This window comes from Euprymna scolopes, chromosome 40 (genome assembly GCF_053919585.1).
Source record: "Euprymna scolopes isolate OS-2025 chromosome 40, ASM5391958v1, whole genome shotgun sequence".
Classification (NCBI taxonomy): domain Eukaryota; kingdom Metazoa; phylum Mollusca; class Cephalopoda; order Sepiida; family Sepiolidae; genus Euprymna; species Euprymna scolopes.
Genome location: NC_136521.1, coordinates 55,285,338 through 55,301,657, shown reverse-complemented (window position 1 = coordinate 55,301,657; position 16,320 = coordinate 55,285,338). Strand labels below are relative to the sequence as shown.

The window sequence follows — 16,320 nt, the reverse complement described above, 5'->3', positions numbered from 1 at the left end:
GGTGATTTGATAGGGGGTGTACATAAATTGGGTTTGAGTTTTCCTTCCTATATGGTTGGTAGATGCCTTTCCTTAAATCAAAGTTCACATTCAAAAAATTTACAGTTTTAACATCTGATATAATATCCACTAGTTAACTATCAAATTAAATCAACATATAAACTAAATTTATGGATTAACACAGCGGATACCATCAAATGGTTTTCCAATATACATAATAAAAAGAATTGTACTTTCTTACAATTCGATATTGTGAATTACTATCCCTCCATATCTAAGGAACTATTCGAAGAGGTGATGGAGTTTGCCAAACTCCTGTCTGATATAAAAGACACTGAAATTGAAATTATACGGACATGTAGAAATACTACATTAATTAGTGGAAATGATCAGTGGTTGAAAAAAGATCAAAATGACCTGTTTGACATTTCCATGGGGTCTTTGGATTCGGCTGAAATGACAGACTTAGTAGGTCTATTCATACTATACAACTTAACCAAAGACATCAATGTCATGGATATAGGCTTGTATCGTGATGATGGACTGATGATCATCAAGGAATCCAACGGCCCTAAATGTGAAAGAACCAAAAAGATTATCTTAAATGAATTCCGTAGAATTAAATTAAAAGTGGATATTATATCAGATGTTAAAACTGTAAATTTTTTGGATGTGAACTTTGATTTAAGGAAAGGCATCTACCAACCATATAGGAAGGAAAACTCAAACCCAATTTATGTACACCCCCTATCAAATCACCCAAAATCTATCATTAGGCATATCCCCAAATCCATTAGTAAAAGAATCAGTGACAATTCTTCCAATCTTGAAATATTTAATGAACATAAATATTTCTTTAACAGGGCCCTTAAGGATAGTGGATACAAAAACACCCAAATTGAGTTCATAGAACCAACACACCCAAACACAAATACAAAGAGAAACCGTAAGAGAAAAATTCTGTGGTACAATCCCCCTTTTAATCTGAAACTTAAAACAAATCTAGGAATGAAATTCTTAAACTTAATTAAAAAGCACTTCCCTATTAATAACATACTACATAAAATTTTCAATAAAAATACAATAAAACTTAGTTATAGCTGTAATGAAAACCTTGAAAAAATAATTAAAAAACATAATAACAAAATATTAAACAAAAATAGCACACCCATTGCTACCGAAAGCTGTAACTGTAGAATTAAATCAAAATGCCCTCTTAAAGGAAATTGTCAAATTACTTCTGTAGTGTACCAAGCAACTATTTCTACTAAGGAAAATCCGAATGAAAAAAAATATTACATAGGAATGACAAATAACAATTTTAAAGAAAGATTTACCGGTCACAAGTGCTCTTTTGAAAATAATGAGTACAAAAATAGAACTTCCTTGTCTAAATATTACAATGAACTAGTAGAGCAAGGTTACTCCCCAATAGTAAATTGGAAAATTTTAAAGAAAGCGAAAACCTGTTCATCTTTAAACTCGCCTTGCTACCTATGTCTTTATGAGAAATTATTTATACTTACTTTTAGAGAAAGAGATAAATTATTAAATAAGAAGCACGAAAATTCAATTAATTGCAAACATTATAAAACCCATCTTTTAAGTAATTTAGTTTAGATATAAAATTTAAATAAATTAAAAATTGTCACTGATTTCTATAATTTATTAAAATACTATTAATATACTTTCTCCTCTCCTGATTTCATTCTTTACTTCTCCTACCTTATATACCTGTGTGTCTATGTGTATATGTATGTGTCTATGTATTTATTTTATGACCGTGTGTACTTAGATCTATATATTTCTATATTATTTGGTATACCCTCCCATGTTTATTCAATCCATTTGTATGTTTCTATGTGTGTATGCATCTATCTGTACTCTTGCCAAATTATTTGTATTCTTCTGTATTTCTATATATATAATTTATGTAAATTATACATATTTATGTGTGAGTATATATATGTGTGTGTGCGTTGTTGTTTATTAGTATATGATTGTGTGCATATATTTGTGTATTTTTTGTATGTATGTGTATACATAGGATTATATATATATATATATATATATATATATATATATATATATCTTTATATATATATATATATGCTTATTTGTATGTCGGTTGATTCTCTGTGAGTATATACATATGTATCTTATTATTTTTAATTTGGGTACTATCTACATGTGCGTCGCTATTTTTGAGTATTTCGTTGATTTAATTACTTCTTTTGCCTGAATATATTTATATATTTATAGGTAAGTGTACTTGTATCTGTGTTATTAGTAATCTGGTCTTGAATGTATTATTTTGTGATTTAATATGACTTTATATCTATACTTAAATAGCTTAAACTTCCAACTTAATAGTATAGTTACACCTTTACTTATGTGCATGTATATGTATATATATGTATATATATATGTGTGTGTGTATGTGTGTGCATATTTGGATATATATATTTGTGTGTGTGTATATATATATATTTGTATTGTATTCTTTTTATATACATAAATATTAGTAGTTTTTTATTTATAATTATTGGACCTATTTAATTTATTTAATCCCCTCTTATGACTAAATATGTTATATTAAAAAGATAAATATTAATTTTATTCTGTTTTTATTATTATTATTATTATTATTATTATTATCATTATTATTATTATTATCATTACTATTATGTTTATTGTTATTAATAATAATTTTAATATTGTTTTATCATTATTTTCTTCTTTTATTCATATATTTATCTAATAAAAACGCGAAAACTTTAAACTTATATCATTTAGCATAAAGGGCCTAATTAATGGTAGACGTATGTTTGAATTGCGTTGATTTTACTCGTGGACGTATGTAAGTGGATAAATATGCTAGCTGAATACATTCACTGCCTTTTTTGACACGTTCATTTCTGACGCTTGGACTGTATCTTCTGTTTGTATTTGTAATAATATGTTTCATTACTGAATTGTATAATTGTTCATAAATTGGTTGACACACAGATCTTTTTCTTTTTCTTTTTCTATATACTGTCAAATTCTTACTTTCTCTCTTCCTCTATTTAACTAGATCTCATTATTCTTTCCTTTTCCTTCTAGTTCTTATTCTCTTTATTATAACCATTTATATCTTTTTTCTTTTCTTCTCCATATCATATATATATATATATGTGTATATATATATATGTATATGTATATATATGTATATATATATATATATATATATATATATGTATGTATGTATATGTATATATATATATATATTTTCTCTCTTCTTTTTCTCTCTATTTTGTTTTCTCTCTATTTTCTTTCTCTATTTCTGTCTCTATTCCTTTTTTTTCTCTTCTCAATCACTCTCTCCCCATTGTAATCTTTTAACTTTATTTAAATTGCCTCTCCCTTTTTACTTTTTTATTTAATTAAAGTCCTGTGTTTTAAGTTTTTTAACTCCAACTTCTAAAGAGTTCCTACCTAAAATAAAAATCCATTATTCATTGAACTTTTGAATAGTCAAGTCGCTGCCTGATGATATCTGTTGTTTGATTGAAACAAGTGGCTATTTGTAGCAGCGGGATGTGAGCATGTTTATATAACAATAAACAAGTATATATATATATATATATATATATATATATATAAAACAAACCAAGTTATGTGTTCATCAACGTTTCGTTTTTTTTTTGCGAGACTTCCTCTGGATGAATGAAATTAAGAAAACAAAACACCGGTACAAATATTTAAAAATAAATTTGATTTTTTTTAATTCAATTTTCACCTCAAACAAGGCACAGTGCCACTTTGAAGTAGAGGGCTACTATCGGGAACATAAGTTGCAGGGGCATTATGAAGGGAGATGAGCAGCAAGATGTCTGTTAACATTATACTTGAACTTCTGTATGTCAGTACAGTTGAGAAAGCAGAATCCCGGAAGGTAATTCCAAAGTCTAGCAATTCTGGGGAAGAAACTATTAGAGTAGATGGACTATTTGATGTATTGAAATGTATGGCTTTGTTTCATTTAAGAAACAAAAAAAAATTTGTTAGAAATTCAAAAAAGTGTGTGTGTGTGTGGGGGGGCTAGTGTTATGAAAGAGAGTAAGATCAAAATCTTTTTTTTTATAATGTCATATAGCCGTTAATATATTTAAAAAGATATGATGTAATTAGTATTCTTTTTGGAATAAATATGTCCGTTATAATTCAAATATGGATGTGAATCGGAAATGTAATGAGTGTATTTTTGCATTAATTAATGTAGGTGTTTTCTATGGTGTGAGAGAGTTAACCTATGTCTAAAATTAAATGTTCTTTTAATATATAATTCAAATCTCGCTAGATTCAGACACTCTGATGAATCGTAGACGACGAAACACGTGTCAGTGGATAATTATATTTAAAAAAATAATACATATGCCGTTCCCCATATATATACTAGCAGGCCACTCAGCATTGCCCGATCGTAAAATATACATAAATATTATATTTTAATTAATGCAGAATTCTTATTTATTATAAACAGAAATATTGTAGGTATTAACTGTAACATTAAATTCCTTTTAAAAAATATGAAGTAAAAATAAAAAAAAGATGGAACGAAACTGAGATATGTGCATGTGGGGGTACCAAACTGGTTAAAGGGAAAATTATTCCCAACTCGCACGTAGGTAAAAATGCACTTCTATATAAATAATTGAATTCATTCAATAAGTATTGCTAACAAAAACAAATAGACAACATCTACATAAAAATGCGATAAATTAGTAGTCTTGCGAGATAGCTCAGTGGAAGAGGCTTAGGCTTCTTATCACGATATATATATATATATATATATATATATATATATATATATATAGTCATAATTATTTATGAAAGTGCATTTTTACCTAAATGCGAATTGGGAATAATTTCCCTTTAACCAATTTGGTACCCCCACATGGGGAGCGGTATATGTATTGTTTTTAAAATATAATTATCCACTGACACGTGTTTCCCAGCCACTCTGATGAGACGTAGACGACGAAAAACGTGTCAGTGGATAATTATATTTTAAAAACTATATATATATATATATATATATATATATATATTCAATTGAGAATTGGCTTTGTAAGAATAAATATGAAATCTGTATGAATTACAATATATTTGAGTGCATTTTATAACCGCACAAGGTCGGGCACGTCTCCGCTAGTAGTACAATAATAAAATGAATAGAAATAATAGTATAGTTTCAGCTTCAGACAGACAGCTATTAAATCTCCATTATGAATAGATAAGTGAGTATTATTTTTTATACTTTTACAGAAGTAAATAAACTTATTATATTGCCATCTATTTTACATGTGTGTTTGTGGTATATACAGACACGTGTATACAACACATATGAGTACGTCACTCGAGGATAAGGGTTAATGAATCTAAGGTGGCAGTGTAGTAATCGTTAATGGTGTATGTTGGGTAGAATTTGATTATTTAAGGGAGCCGTTCAACAAGAACTTGTTTACATTAGACTTGAAGGCTACGATATTGTAGTCGGCTGGGAAGCAGGCCAGTGGAACAGTGTTCCACAGGTGGGCAGTTCTAGAAAAGAAATTTTGTTCATGAAATCTGTGTTTAGATTTAGGCACAGAGTGAGGAAAACCATTAATAATGGTTGTAGGTAGTTGAGTGTTTTTTTTTGTGAAAATTTGATTATTCAAGAGGATAGCTTAATAAAAACTACCATATTGTAGTCAACTGGGAATCAGTCCATGTTATAGAGTTCCACGGGCAGATAATTCTAGGAAAGAAACCTTGTTCATAGAATTTCATTTAGTTTTAGGCAGAGAGAGTAGGGGAAATTATTGAGTGTGGTTGTTGCTAGACGAGTGTTTGTTGCGAATATTCTGCAGGGGGGGGGGAGTGTCATGATGTTACATGATAAGGGCTGTCCCCTTTTCATGTAAGTATAAAAATAGAGAGATTTAGTTAAATGTAAAAATGAAATAGAATAGACGAAATTCGAACCTCATAATTTAGGTTTAGAAATAGATTACGAGAGAGAATTAGCAAATGGAATGTAAAAAACAAACCATTGTTTAGCTTAGAAATAAAATAGTTTTCAGAAAAGAATGTGCATTGTCAATTCTGTTATGAAAATTCAATTGAAAGAATGCAACTATAGGATAATTTAATAAACATGTTTTTAACATATTGGAAAATAGGTTACTGGGAATATAGGTTAAAATTCCTTTTGTAAAAAAACGAAAAAGTTTTGGACACGCATTTCCAGAACACGTGAAAGAAGACACATGTTTTAACATGTGTCTGACGTCATGGAAAATGGGAAGTTCTCGATATAGTTAGAAACTTTAGAGTTAAGCAGAGAGAAACTGGGGAAGTGTGAGGGAGAGTCTGAGGACGACAGACGACAGTCCAGACATGGGATTCGAACGTCTAGAAGCGAGACGGTCACCTTTGAAAATTAGAATGTGAAGCTTTGAATTCTTGACTCAGAAAACCACGACAGGTCGTAGAAGAAATAAACCCATCATGTGTTTTTATAAACGTCGTCTTTGTGTTGTAATTCTACCAAAAGGTAAAGTGGAAATTGTCATTATATGTCTTGTATATCATGTGTTTTAAAATGTCTTTACATACACAATATCTCCTCACTCAAAAAGCTTCTACACTTCTAAGTATGAACATTTTATATATATGAATCGCTTCATAACACGGACACAGAACGCAACAACATCCCTCTTAATAAAACTCTAATAAGACTCTCTCTTAATAAGACCTAGCAACAACAAGAAAATAATAATAATAATAATAATAATAAATATACAACAATATAAGGACATATATTCCTCTTAAAATATGAAGAAATTAAAATTTCTTACACAAAATAACATTATTAACCAAACATAATGATTTATAAATATAATGTATAATGAAAATAGTTATTAATATAATTAAATATTATAACAAAATAATAATACTTGAAATATCATATAATAAGATAAAATATAATACAAAAATAAATATTAATAATATATAAATTAAAATAATAATATTACTTTAATATTAGATAGTGAAAATAGCCTTTTAAGCGTTTCTAGAGACTTTTAAAATATAACTGAAAAAGTATTCTTTTTTCGTTGGTTCCAGAAGGTTTCTGGAACATTCTCCAGCAAGTACTATGAATAGAATACTATGCATTTGTAAAAAAACGTTACTGATTCATACACCAAATGAAAGGGACGCAAACTTGGGGTGACCTTCTTGCTAAAAATAATTAACCCCGGCCACTAACGAAAACTGAAAGAAACCTTGGTCGTAAATAAGCATACTGAATGTCAAGCCTAATAAACCATTCTTCAAACTAACCACAACAGACAACATATTGGTAAATATAGATTTTCCTGAATATTGATATTGACCAAAGTAAATATATTTGTGAATGTAATTTAAGTATTTTTGACTTATGGTACCTATTTACTATGCCTCCCCATGGGACAGAGTTAGACACCAGGGTCGTTTTTTAACGTGGAGAAAAGGTACAAAAATAAAAAATTGTCTCAGTCGTGAAGGATTGATCCTCCACCGAAAGAGAACAAGAAATGGAAGTGCAGGATCTGAAGAACAGATACTACACTTTGATCTTTATATTTAATTTATTTTGTTTAAAGAAAAAATTACAATTAAAAAAAATTCCAATATAAAATTAAAACATTTAAAAAAAGTAAATTCTCCAAGAGACAAAACAAATTTAGGCACAAGGCCCTATAAGATCTGGGGAGGGGAGTGTTGCAGGGTCTTTGTAACTAAAGTGAGAATGGCGTCTGTGGCGACTTTACTCTTGACTGGCAACATTTACCACAATACCTCATTCACTCTGTGGAATCTAAACCTAACTAATGAAAACCCCAGCGTTTTTACCAAAAGGATTAGCATTTCAGCCCGGCGTTGTCCCGGGTGTTTGGAGGTGTATGTTGAGAAAAAAATGTGGTTGTAGGAAGGCAGGCTCGAACCCGTACCGCAAAGGAGGAAAAGAACGGGGGAAAAAAAACTAACGTCTTTGCTGTTACGGCCACCGCCAAACTAGAAGTGACGTAGGTTTTATATAAGGCTAGACAATTGAAATGAGAGGGTAACTTTCAAAAATATCGGCGAAAAAAGCAACCCCCTCCCCCTGTAGGCCTTCTACTCTAGTAGTTTCTTGCCTGGGACTGCTGGACTTTGAAATTCCCTCCATTTATTGCTTCCCGGTGTATAATAACCTGCAGAAGTTTAAATGTAATGATTCCTTATATTCATAAATAATCTCCTTGATAAAATTGTCTCCGGTGGGTATACTTGCTGATGACATAAAACACTTCGAGATATTAAATCTTTTATTCATGTTAAAAATACAGTCAAAATCAACGATGAACAAAAAACTTAGGCACATGGCCAACTCAAAAGGGGGGATTGTGGGGGTCGTTTGTCATCCTTGTCACTCCAGAACTAAACAAAGTCAAAAGTTTCTCCCAGCTCGTATCTTCTTTCACCATAATACCGCATTCACCCTTTCATTAATACCGCATTTTGATCTTGACCAAAGGGCCAAGTGACTTATGGTAATTGCTTGAACAAAAACCTGTATTATCTCCCTTGGATTATACTGTGTGCTGTAAAATAGTTTTCGTTACTTTTCTTTGGCCTTCGGGTGTAGTATCTGTTCTCTCAGTTACTAAACTTGACCCACCACCGGGCTTTCGGGCTAGGTTAAGGTGTTTTTTCATACTAACCTTTGTTAGTTAGGACCGACCCCCTCCTTTGGGGAGTCAGGACCTAGAGGACCGACTCCACATTTGTGGGAGCTTGGACCCGGAAACCGATCCCCTCTTTTGGGAGACTGGAATCTCGGGACCAACACCACTATCGCTGGTAGTTGAGACCTTCTTTTTTCATTTGTTGTTTTTGCATGTTGTTTTTTCTTCGTTTCGGTCTCACTTCTCGAGACTGGGATGGTCTAATTTCTCAACACTTAATTGCCTGAGCAGCACTCTGACCTGCCAGGCCCAAACTTTGTCTATCTTCGCTGCTCTCCCAGTGGATCGAGCAGACAGGGTTCTCTTTCTCGCTTCCGTTGGGGTAAGTTAGTGGGTAGGGTGACGTGGGGTAGGGCGGGTGCTTCGTTTCTGCTCCCCTCTGTGGGCAGGGATGCCTATCCCCTCTCTCTCTTAATTGCGACGCGGCACTCTGACCCGCTAGCACCCACTGCGTCTTTCTTCTCTGCTCTCCCCCCTCGCGGGGGGATCTGAGCTGCTAACCCGACATCCCCGTGAGGGGAAGTCAAAAACTCTAATTTCTTCAAAGTCCGCTCCTCCCCCTTCTCCCCCTCCATTCCCCTGGGTTTTCTTTTCCCCCACTACACTTTGGTCCGCGCCAGCGGCCAGTGCAACCGCCACGATGCCAGGCAGGAGGGGTACGTCACCCCAAATGCGCAGCATCTCAACTGCGAACGACTCCCTATGTGAGGGAGCTGATGCATCTCCCGGCGAGACGGCGCCAGGAAACAAGGTAGGGCCCCGGCGCGCGGCGACCTTGGAAGAAAGCGGGAGGGTAGGGCCGCAGCCCGCGGCGACCCCCCGAAAAGCACCTGCAACCGCTCCCCACGAGGGCAACCCAGCGGAAAAAGCTGCCGTTAAGTCACTATCTGGGGAAAGTGCAGAACCCAGCCAACCAGCTGCACCCCAGGACGGCAGAACCAAGGGAGGAAGACCGGGGAACCTGTCCCCCGCTCCCCCAAAGGGCGACTCCCCAACAGAAAAGGAGGAAAACAGCACCGCGGACCAAACCGAGGTGCTGGATGAAGATGTAATAGCCTCCATCTGCTCACTATTCGGCGGGGAAGACAGTGATTGGCCCCCCAACACTCCCCAAGAGGACCAAATACGGAAAAGGGGTGACTCTCCGGCCAGTGGTAACAAAAGCAAGCTGGAAGGAGAGACACCCTTGACAGTATCCACCAAGGCTCCACCTGGGAACACGGCACCAGAAGGGGAGACACCTCCATCCCCCAAGGGGACAGCCACCCAGCAAAGGAAGAAAATAAGAAAAGGGAGCGGCCCGGAGAGCAAACCAAGCCAGGACGAAACAACGCCAAAGATACAATGGCCTACTTTGCCTGGTAACGGCCCCGTTCCGAAACCAAAAATGCCCATAACAAGAGAGAGCCCCACAACACCGGCTACGCCCCCCAACCCGAGTCCAGCTGACACCCACCAGGATGGAGGACCGGCATGGGGCCCCAAAGAGCAGCAAGGGAAGTTGACGCCCGAAGACTACAGAGCACTCTTCGACTCCACTTACAAGGAGTATACCCAGGGGAACAACATCCAACCCCTCCCGGGTCAAGTGGAAGTTCTGGAAAAAAGAGTGCTCTCGCTGATAACTTCAGACACCAAGACAAGGGGTCTGACGGGCGTCAACAAGGACACTATGATGAACGTGTTGCTGGAGCAGAACATTCCCGCCAACTACATCTGTAGAAGGAGTTACGCACAGTGGGATGTTCTGCTCCCCACCTCCGAAGACGCAGTCAGGCTGTCCAGGACCTGCCATCAGAGCAGGAACATAAAGCTCCAACCCATCTATATGAACAAGAGGAGAGCAAATGTTTCTGCTCTAAACGTCCCCTGCTATATGGAGGCCAAACAACTGGGGGCTATCCTAAGCCAGTATGGAGACGTAGAGGAAGTCACCCCGGTCCGCGGATTAAGAAACATCATGACCGGGGACTACAAAGTACAGATGGTCCTGGACAAGGCTGGATTCTACGCCATCCCAGCCACACTCAAGTTCGGAGAGTGGACACTCTCCCTTATAGTGGAAGGGAGGAGGCCTCATTGCTGGCTGTGCACACAACAAGGGCATATGGCGAAGGACTGTCCAAAGAGGAATGGAGGGAAGAAGCCCACAAAAGCGGCGGGAACAAGCGTGACAACAAATCAAGCCGCTGCTCCCGCGCCGGCCGCAAATCCTCCAGAGGCACCGACAGGCTGGGTGACGGTCGTAAAGAAAGGCAAGATCAACAAACAGCCATCCTTGCAGACAGTCACCCAAGACCAAGAACAACCGAAGAGCGAGACGGAGAAAATGGACACACAGACACCCTCCTCCTCAAACAAGAGAAAACTACCAGAATCTGAGGAGGAGGCCGCGTCAGAGGCAGAGGAAGAGACAACAACAGTCTCTATGGCCCTGAGCGCAACAGAGATCAGGAGGGCCAGGAGGAGGAAAAGCCGCAAGACACGCGCAAACCCTCCTACCCCCACTGAGACTGAGAAGGACTCCCTCGCAACAACAACACAGGATGAGCCCCCTGTGATCCCAACACCCCAGCAACCCGAACAACCTTCCCCCTCACCTATAAAGGCCCCAAGAAACTCTTCCCGCCCCTCATCCCGTGACAGGAGCCAAAAAGAAGAAAACGAGCAGGCTACCCCCTCCCCAAGCGCTCAGCCTCCCCATCAACCAAAAGAGGTCCCCTCCCCCACTCCCAAAGTTCGCACTGAACGGACCAAAAAGCTCCCCTTCCTGCCAGGAAGCAGGATTTGTGAAACAGACCCTCTCCAACCGGCTCCGGACCTTAAAGGACAACAGAAGGTCCGGTACAATAAACTCAAAAACTTTGAAAAAGTCGGTGGAGACCTAGTAACAGACCCCACTAAATTCAAGGACGCTCCCTTGTTGACCACTTTCGTTAGGGTCGACAAGGACGCTAGGACTGGAGGAATGTGGGCAATGATTAAGGCAGCGAAGAATGCGATCCCAGGCCAGCAGCTGGTGGATAGGGACCATCCTTCACTGACCAACATTTTCTTTAAATGTGAGGGTAGAATCCCCATGTATGTACACCCATCGCTATACAGGGCACTCAAACTAACCTTCCCCCTGGACGTGGGGGGCGTGGCCAAGGATGGATCACCTTCATCGGATTTACTTACCGGCAGCCTTGGCCAGGCCTGCCATGTCCTCACTGCCCAGGATTTCAGACCCGTCTGTGACAGTGCTTGAGGTAAGTGATCATGTCTTTGAACTTGGCTACATTGAATGTGAGGGGCATCAGGTGTCGAAGCAAGGCCTCGCGCGTTGTGAGAGACTTGGTGTCCCTCAAGGTAGATATCGCCGCTATCCAGGAGACCCACTTTGTTTGTGACGGGGATTGTCAGGTGCTGGTAAACGATTACGATGTCTACTCAGCATATGGCAATACCTATAGTCGTGGAATCTCCTTGCTAGTGAGTCGCACCCTGTCAGCGTCGGTGAATGTTGTTCACGCAGGCGAGGACGGGCGGGCGCTTGTTGTTGATATTGCTGTTAATTGTAGTGTTTTTCGGATTGTTGCTGTTTATGCTCCCAATGCTGCTGTAGAGAGGGCAACCTTTTTTCGACGGTTGGAGGGCTTCTTAGTGGATCCGGAACGGTTAGTTTTAATGGGGGATTGGAATGCAATCCTTGATCCCAAAATAGATAAGGTCGGGGGGACTAGCGGGTCGGCGTGGTGTGACAGCAGTCTGTCTGACCTGATGGCCTCGTGCGATCTCGTCGACAGATTCCGTCTGGATCATCCGGGGCGGGAGATGTGGACGTGGCATCCTGTAGTGCCTTCCCATCCAAGCACTTACTTGGATCGGATGTTAGTTAGAAGAGGCGATGTAGACTTCCTATCTTGCCCCACGTTCCACTTGCTAGGACACTCGGACCATAAACTTGTTATGGCCCGTTTGAGCTTAAGCGCTAGGCCTAAACTGGCCGGATACTGGAAGTTCAACAGCACCTTGTTGGAGCTGGAGGACTACCGGTTGAAGGTCACTGAGCTAATTCAGCGGGCTTTAGTGGGGGCGGTTACAGGGAGTAAGTGGTGGGTTAGTCTCAAGGCCAAAATTAGGCGCTTCTCTGTCCAGTATAGCCAACGCCTCGCGAAAGATAAGGCTAAGGCAAAGAAGCGTTTAGAGGATAAGCTGACCCGGGCGGTGGAGGGGGGGGACCCCCTAGAGTTAGCACTAGCTAAACAAGATCTCAACCGCTTGGCTAGCGAGCGGTATGAAGGTCAAGTAGTTAGGGCTAGGTTAAAGAAAGTTTCTAACGAGGCTGTGAATGTTGACGCTGTTGAGCGTAAGGCTGCTTTAAGGCGCGGTTCGGATGGGTACATTCGTAAAGTACATAACCTGGAAGGACACCCCTTAGTATCGACTCGGGAGATCTGCGAGGGGTTTCGGGAGCATCTATCGGTGCGCTTCACCCAACTACCCGGACTCAGGGTTGATGAGTTTGGCAGCTATTTGGCTGACTCGCCCCGCCTCACGGCGGCTCGGGCGGCTAGCTGTGATGGTCTTATTACTGAACATGAGGTCATTACTGCGTTGAAGCAGGTCGGCTATAACAAATCCCCGGGGCTTGATGGTCTACCCTACGAGTTTTACTTGAGGCTGTCGCCCATGTTGGTCCCTATTCTGAAGGATATGTTCAACCATTGGTTTGCCCAGGGTTCCATCCCTGGACAGGTGACCAAAGGTGTGATCACATTGCTGAGGAAAGGTCAACGGCATGGTGGGAGGGAAAACTTTGATGATTTTAGGCCCTTGACTCTGCTAAACACAGAGTTAAAGATTTTGGCAAAGATTCTTGCAAATCGCTTGCAGGTTGTCATCACTGACTTGATCGAACCGGACCAGACTTATGCTGTGAAGGGGAGATCGATTCAAGACAATTTGCACTTGATACGCTCGATCATAGAGGGGACAGAAGACGACGCCGAAGCCGCGCTGATCAGTTTGGATCAGTCCAAGGCATTCGATAGGGTCGACCATCGGTTCCTAGGATCTGTGCTAGAGGCCGCCGGATTTAATCCGGACTTCCGCAAGTGGATCTTTGTTCTGTATGACAGGCCGACGGTAGCGGTGCAGATCAACGGTAAGCTGTCGGAGTCATTCGCTGTCTCTCGGTCGGTGCGACAGGGTTGTCCGCTGTCGCCTCTGTTGTATGTCCTGGCGTTGGAACCCCTCCTTCGCAAGTTAAGGGACGAGGCGGCTACACCAGTCCTGCGCGGAATAGCTCTCCCTGGAGGCACACGAGCCAGGGTTTCCGCGTTCGCCGATGACGTCACCGTGTTCGTGTCTTGCCTCACGGACGTTCAAGCGGTGGTCGAGGCGCTCGCTCGATACGAAGAAGTAACAGGGGCCATCTTCAACCGTAGCAAGTCTGTTGGCCTGCGGTTGGGGGCCTGGACCGGGGTAAACTCGCTTCCAGGTATTTTCAGCTGGACCGATGGACCGGTCCGCATTCTCGGTGTCTGGTTTGGACCGGGACTTCAGCTGGAAAAGAATTGGTCGGAAGTACAGTCTAAGGTCAAATCGTCAGTAAAGACTTGGATTGGAAGGAAATTGTCCCTGAAGGGTCGGGCGGAGGCGTGTGCTACATACGTCTTTCCGCTCATCCTTTACCGTTTGTCTGTACTTCCTCTCCCTGCAGAACGACTAACCCGCTTACAAGGGCGCCTCGATTCACTTTTGTGGAACGAGGGTAAGCATTATGTCTGCAGAGAGGTCTGTGTTCAAAATCCGAGCGAGGGAGGCCTGGGTCAGCCCAGTCTCTTGTGTCATAGAAACGCCGAGAGATTGGCTTTCCTGGGTCGTTCGCTTGAAGGAGACGCTCCTTGGGTCCCTGCAGTTGAGAACTCGTTTCCCAACCTCAAACCCAACCCTTCGGTAGAAGGTCGTCGTAGACCGAAGGGGGAGTCCAAGTTTTTCTCCGAATGCCGAACCGCTCTTAGAGCTTTGCCGGGGACCAATGTCCTCGATCAGCCAAGGAAGAAACTGTATCGGGATTTAGTGGAGGGGACCGCGAAGGATCCACTTTGTAGGCGGATGGGATGGTCGATGGAGGTTGTCCGTTCTCAATGGCGTTGGGCGCCGGGACGGGAGATTCTGAATAACTCGGAATTCTCCCTGACTTGGCGACTGGTCCGAAATGCGCTGCCCCTCTTCGACGTACTTTTCCGGTATAAAGAACATACCAGCCGCTTCTGTCCGTGCTGTGACGAACGCGAGCCCGAAACAATCGAGCACGCGTTTTTTAGTTGCAGCCGGATACAGCCCCTATTAAGGTACGTCGAGGGGGTAACAGCTCGCATCGATGCCGAGTGTCTGCTCGATCTCGACGTAGGAACTTTTGTGTACAACATGGAGCCGCCGTTCCCCAGGGAGGAAAGTTTGGTTTTCCTGGCGATCCTAGCAGTAGCGCGCATGACCATTTGGATCGCGCGCCTCAAGTTGGTCCACGAAGGGACATCTGTTCCTGATCGGGATCTGATCGTTTACTTTAAACATTTGCTTAAAGTAAAGATCAGATGCGATTGGAAGAGGTTGCCTAGAGTGGAATTTGACAAGAGGTGGGTGCACAGCACTAGTTTGTGCATCCGTCGAGGAGCCAAGTTTCAATACGTGTTCCCTCCTTAGGCATGGCATGGGCGGTGCTGGGTCCTACGGAACCCATCCCGCCTAGGTTAGCATTATAAGTTCAGTAAAGTAACTCTTGACTGGTGGTACAAATGAGATCCTGTTCCTGATTTTATTTTTTGGTATTAGAGAACCTCTGAGTCTGCCCAACCCCCCTGCTCCTCATCTTTATTTTCTGATGCCCCCGATCACCCCCCTACTCAGAGGTCACCTTCCTACCCCCTCCATCCGTTGCTTTATTTTCTCCCACCTCCATTAAGGCGACTTCCCCAAACCCCATTAGGGATGCTCTGCTTGTTTTCGGTTCCCCGGAAAACAGTGGGGGATCTAGCCACATAGAATAGTACAGGGGGGGTCTTACTAACAACACATTAGTAGATTTTCCTTATTTTTGAAATGAACATTTTCATTAGTTTTTTCCCACTCCACGAACATTTTATGCCAATTAATTCAAGAACTCTTTCTAATGAAATCGAACTTTATTTTCTCACACATACACACACAAAAAAAAAAAAAAAAAAAAAAAAAAAAAAAATGCACACACAACATACAGAAATGAATATACAAATTGTACATAGTTAAATTTTACATTGAACGCTGGGGTTATTAGTTAGATTAGGATCCACAGAGTGATTGAGGTATTTTGGTAAATGTTGCCAGTCAAGAGTAAGACTTCAAAGTCTCATCTGTTACGTAGTCAAAAAGACCCTGTACCCTCCCCCTCCCAATCTCTTGTAGGGCCTTGTGCCTAATTTTGTTGAATTGAATTTTTTGTACGTTTTTTTTTTATGTTCAATTTTTTCTTTCTCAATAAAATATATAAACA

At 40.5% G+C, this 16,320-nt stretch overlaps 1 protein-coding gene across 3 annotated transcripts in view; it reads left to right on the top strand.

The window, feature by feature from the left end:
• Window positions 1–16,320, top strand: part of LOC145265575 (THUMP domain-containing protein 1-like) — a 164,945-nt gene that overhangs the window by 137,763 nt on the left and 10,862 nt on the right. The gene's annotated exons all lie outside the window — the stretch shown is intronic.